We start from the raw sequence: 5855 nt of genomic DNA, 5'->3' as shown, positions 1-5855 counted from the left end.
TTTGTTTGTTTGTTTGTTGGGGGTGGATACCAGGGATTGAACTCAGGGGCACTCAACCACTGAGCCACATCCTCAGCCCTATTTTGTATTTTATTTAGAGTCAGGGTCTCACGGAGTTACTTAGCGCCTTGCTGCTTGCGGAGGCTGGCTTTGAACTTGCCATCCTCCTGCCTCAGCCTCCCTAGCTGCTGGGATTATAGGCCTGTGCCACTGTGCCCAGCTTAACTTCATTTTTTTGCAATTGAGTATCCAATTGTTCCAGCACCGTTTTCAGAAAAGAGCATTCTGATCAAACATCAACTGACCATAAATCTTCAGGTTTACTTCAGGACTCGCAATTCAATTTCATTGATCTGTTTTTACTACAAAACAACTGTGTTTTTGTAGTTAGTTTTGAAATCAGAAATGCAAGTCTTGCAACTTTGTTCTTCTTTTTCAGTATTGTTTTGGCTATTCTGAGTCCCTTGTGAGTCCACAAGAATTTTAGGATCAGCATATAAATTGCCGGGAAAGAAAAACCAGCTGGCATTTTTATGGGGATTGTATTGAAGCCATACATCAATTTAGGGTGACACCTTGACAATATTGAGTTTTCTGATTCATGAACATTATTAGATAGAGTTTCATTCTTTTCAAATTTATTTAAGCAATTTGTTTTTTGCTTTTCAGTGTGCAAGTGTGGGATTTCTTTTGTTAAACTTATTCCTGAGTGTTTCATTCTTTTGGATTCTACTGTAAATGGTATTTTTTCTTTAGTTCTCTTTTTTATTGTTCATTGCTCGTGTGTAAAGATAGAATTCATTTTTACATACTAATTTTGCATTCTGCAACTTTATTTGAATTCATTTGTTGGACCTCAGTTCGGATTTGTGTTTACTCTTGATTCAGTTTTGGTCGTCTAGGAAATTGCCACTTTATCCAGTTTACCTAAGTTACCTAAATTGCTGTTATTCATTTGTTCAGAATATTTCTTTCTAAGCTCTTTTCTTTGGTCAGTAGTGACAGCTCTCGTTCATGGCTGGTCTTAGTAATTTGAGTCTTCTCTCTTTCTTTTCCCTCTTTGACCCGCCTAGCTCAAGGTTGGTCTATTTTGTTGTTCAAAGAAGCGACTCTTGGTTGATCTCTGGATACCAGGCGCTCAGCGTGCCCTGGAAAGGGCTGTCGCCTGTAAGTCAATGGCCGTCTCCCTTTATTCCCTTGGAAGTGTTGCCTTTGGAACCAAGAGCGCTACCCACAGCTCAGAGTTGCTCGTCACAATGAGAATCACAGTCCTGTAGGTGGCATCCCAGGAGACGACATATCCCCATCGCACAGGGCCCAAGTTTGTCTTCCACAAGTTGATTCCGTCTCTGTATGGGGTTGGCAGTTTCTGCCTGGGGTACAGTGGGACATGACAGCATTTCCATTAAGAAACCCTTCTGTCTCTTTATTGATCTTCTCTTTTTAGTGAGACATTGTTGTCACGCTCTCCTTTAATAGTTCAGACAAAATTTTCCATATTTCTTTGAACATATTTATACCAGCGGATTTAAAATCTCTCCCTAGACAGTTCTATTGACGGTCTCTGTCCCTCGAAGCACTATTGACTGTCTTTATTCTTGAATATGGGTCACATTATCCTTTTGGGAAAGTTTTACAACTTTTCCTAGGTCTCGTAATGATTTGGTAGAAAACAATATTTTAGATGACATTTGATAGTGACTCTGAATGTCAGTTCTGGACTTTCCTACACCAGAGTTGATGATTCCCATTGTTTGCTCATTCGCTTGTTCATCTGGGAACTTGGCTGAACTACCTCTCTGAAGTCTATTTCCTATGCACTATCCTGTCTCTACTGTCCCTGCCCTAATTTCTTCTTTATGTTTGAGCCTTGCTATCGAGGGTTTGCTCTGCGGTATCAAAAATGCTGATTTGATCAAAAGTTGAGCTCTTCAGACACAGTGCCTAAGTCATTCACCCACTTTATCTCCCCACACAGGCGTGGTACTGTCTCACCCCATCCCAAGAAGAAGGGGGAGTTCAGTACAATAAGACATTTTGAGAGAGAGAGACCACATTCACATGCTTATCCATGTTCTATTTTATTGTTAATCTCTTACTCTGCCTAATTTATAAATTCAACTTTATCCTAGGTGTGAATGTGTAGGAAAACAATTTGGTAGATATAAGTTTTGGTACTAGGTGTGTTTCAGACATCCTGGGCCATCATCTTGGAATATATCCTTCCTACAGGAGGGGGATTTTACTGAACAGACGCCTGCTGGATGTGCTCAGTGAAAGTCACCGGTTCACATGAGTTGAAGTTAGTTCACAATCACATGTTGGGAACCTACTGGGTGCTAGAACCTGTATCAGGCATGGAAGTCTCCGTGGACAGACATGGACAGACGTGGTAAGTGTCCAGGAAGCCAGGTGGAGAACACGGATATCAAGGAACTCACTAGTGGTGGTGTGTGCTTCACTAGGGAAAGTGAAGACATTAGGGATTTTATGGAATGAAACCCCTTCCCGGTGTGGGGGTGTGGCATACTACCTGGGGCACAGATGTTGGTGGGACCTGATGGATGAATGGCACTTGGAAGATGGAGGGGCCGGGTCCCTGGGGAGCATACAGCCCCTCCCTGAAAGACCTGGGCACCAGGAGCTACGTTCAGCTCAGAGTGTGGAGGATGGGGTCCCAAGCAGCAGGTGTCTCTGTCCTCAGAAAAGTGTGGACACACCAAGGGGCAGTCTCCCAACAGCCCTCATCCATGGGGACACATTGTACTCCTTCCTGGAAGACCTCTCAGTTTCTGAGTTTTCTGTCATTATCTACAAAGTGAAGGACTTTTTGCTGGTTAGGGATAAATGGCTGTTCCAAGTGACGTAACACACCCGCTGTCCTGAGTGGGTGAATGTGTAGGCATACAGGTCAGGACTTCCCTTGTCTGTTTCTTAGAGGCAGGTTGATGCTCATCTTAAAAAAAAAAAATCTCTCCAGAGAGCTTATAGTCTAAGGGGAGGGGCCTGTAGGCATGCACCCAGTAAGTTCTGAGAGAGAGACAGACAGACAGACAGAGAAGCAGCTTCCCACCCCCACCCCATGCACGGTCACGGGCAAGATCTACTTTAATTATTGGATAGTATGAAACCAAAGGGATCCCAGAGGCAAACAGCTCTTTAAATTGTAGTTGGAACAAAAAAAAAAAAAGAAAATCTTCAGATCTCAGGACAATTCTATTCAAGACCAGTGTCTGAGGAAGAAGAGCCTTCCAAAGACCCAGGTTTCATGGATGATTCAAGAATTAAAGAGAGTGTCAATTCAATATATGTTCATTAATTCATTGGTGTGCGTGTGTGTGTGTGTGTGTGTGTGTGTGTGTAATTATTAGTGGGAGGATGCTTTAAACTTCTCTCTCTTCTTCAGTCTCCTCATCTGTAAAGACGGAATAATACTATTTGTCATAAAGAGTTGGTTTAAAGATGTAATGAGCTAATACAGTAGTCCCTCCTTATCCATGGTTTTACTTTTTGAGTTTTCAGTTACCCCAGCCAAACATAATCCCCCAAAATTCCAGAAATAAATCATTTATAAGTTTTCAATTGTATGGCACTGTGAATGATATGATAAAATATCACCTTGTCTCACTCTGTTCCACCTGGTATATGAATTATCCCTTTGTGCAGTGTATCCACAATATATATGCTACCCCCCTCCATTAGTCAGTGTGTAGCCAGCTACATTACCAGTCAACTGTAGTAGTATGGCGGGACTTGTGTTCAAATGACTCTTACTTTAATTAGTAATGGTCCAAAAGTGCAGGAAGAGTGGTGCTAGCAAGTTTTTTTACATAGTATTATTATAATTGTTCTGAATAATTATTAGTTATTATTGTTAATCTCTTACTGTGCCTAATTCATAATTTAACTTTATCATAGGTACATATACACAGGGAAAAAACATAATACATACGGTTCAATGCTATCTGTGCTTTCTGTCATTTGCTGGTGGTCTTGATACATATCCCCATGGGATATGTATAAGGGGGATAATGATTGTGCACATAAAATGCTTGGATAAATGCTGAGCACATAGCAAAGCCATAAATGCTATTATTGCTCTTGCCATTCTTGGTATGTTGTTATTGCTTTTGTTACCAATGTTTTGCTATAGCTGTTATTGCCAACCTGCACCTTCTCCCTTCCTTGTAACATTATCAAGCTGAGAGGCGTAGGGAGGGTGGGTAGTTGTCAACTTCTGAGCAGGGCTATCCCTTAAAGGTCAAAGCATGTAGGAAGGATCCCACACTCAGTTTTCTCTGAATCTGCAATGATAACTCCTTAGAATCTCTGACTATCTCCATGCTCAGAATGGGAAGCAGGGCATTGGCACCCATAAAACATATCCAGAGGGATTCCATGAATTTGTAGTCCCATGAACAATGTATGAAATGGAATCATCATTTGACCCAGTCATCCCAGTCTTTTTTTTTAACTTCCAAAGAAGTTAAAATCGGCATACAATGATGCAACCACATCAATATTTATAGCAGCACAATTCGCAATATCTAAGCTGTGGAACCAAACTAGATGCCCTTCAGCAGATGAATGGATGAATAAATTGTGGTCTATATACACAATGAAATATTATTCAGTCCTAAAGAAGAATGACTTTGTGACATTCGTCAGTAAATGGATGGATCTGGAGATTGTGCTGAGTGAAATAAGCCAGTCCCAAAAAACCAAGGGACAAATGTTTTCTCTGATATGTGAATGCTAACCCACAACAAGGAGGGGGGAAGAATAGAAGTTCACTGAATTAAACCAGGGAATGTAGGAAAAGGAGGGGGATATGAATAAGAAAGATGTGGAATGAATCTGACAGAATTCTCCCATGTACATATATGACTACACCACAGTAAACCTCACCCTCGTGGACATCCACAAGACTGGGATCCTAACTAGAATAAGATGTATTCCTAGTTTGTACAAATCTACCAAAATGGATTCTCCTGTCATGTGTAACTAAAAAGAACAAGTGAAAATTAAAACACAAAACATCCCCGGAGCTCAGCTTACAGACCCTCCTGGGTCTGAGCGGGGACTCAGCGCACTACAATGGCCGTCCCCAGGGCCACAGAGACGGATGCTGCAGGCTGAGAGCTGGAGAGGACGCACCTTTCTGTAGGAGAAAAACTGAATTTACGTTTGAGTTTCTAAACCCCTGACAGCCAATTCTGTCTTGATTTATACACCACAGCTCTCAGCCCCAGACTGAGCTCTCCCGCCTGACCCAGAACATTTTGATTTACAAATTGGAAAATAAATGGCTTTGCACATCCTGGGACTGTCTTGCAAACCACTCCAATAAATTCTTCCTCAGCTGGACCCAGCTGGTAGCCGCTTCCCCTGCCTTCGGGCTGCTCTGTGAATTCTAGGTGAGTAAATCACATTTCGGTTCCTCAGCCACCCTCTGCGCCCTGGTCTGAAAATAAGGACTTGTGCATTTGGTTAAAATTAGCCAAGGCGTGTGGGGTCGGCCTGGCAGGGCAGGCTTTCTTGCTGGAATGCTCTCTTTCCCAGAACACGGAGCCCCTTCTCATGGGCCCCGCCCCCTGCCTCTCCCAGGATGTCACCCGCTGGCCCCTCCTGCTCCCCTTCCAGCCTCTCCTTTCTCCTGCAGCCAGTTACTCTCCCCGCGGCTCCAGCCATATTCCTGAGGACTGAATTCTAGCTGGAAGGTGTTTGCCCCTGCCGCCCAGCAGGTTTAACAGGTCTAGACAGAACAATTTCCCCTGAATAACTCCCAGAACCCAAGATTTCCAGCATTTTGTGACCTTAAACATCACAGCACCCTGGAAAGAGGACGGCTCCAA

The sequence above is a fragment of the Ictidomys tridecemlineatus genome, chromosome 12 (genome assembly GCF_052094955.1).
Source record: "Ictidomys tridecemlineatus isolate mIctTri1 chromosome 12, mIctTri1.hap1, whole genome shotgun sequence".
In the NCBI taxonomy this organism is placed as follows: domain Eukaryota; kingdom Metazoa; phylum Chordata; class Mammalia; order Rodentia; family Sciuridae; genus Ictidomys; species Ictidomys tridecemlineatus.
This window is presented reverse-complemented; position numbering follows the sequence as displayed.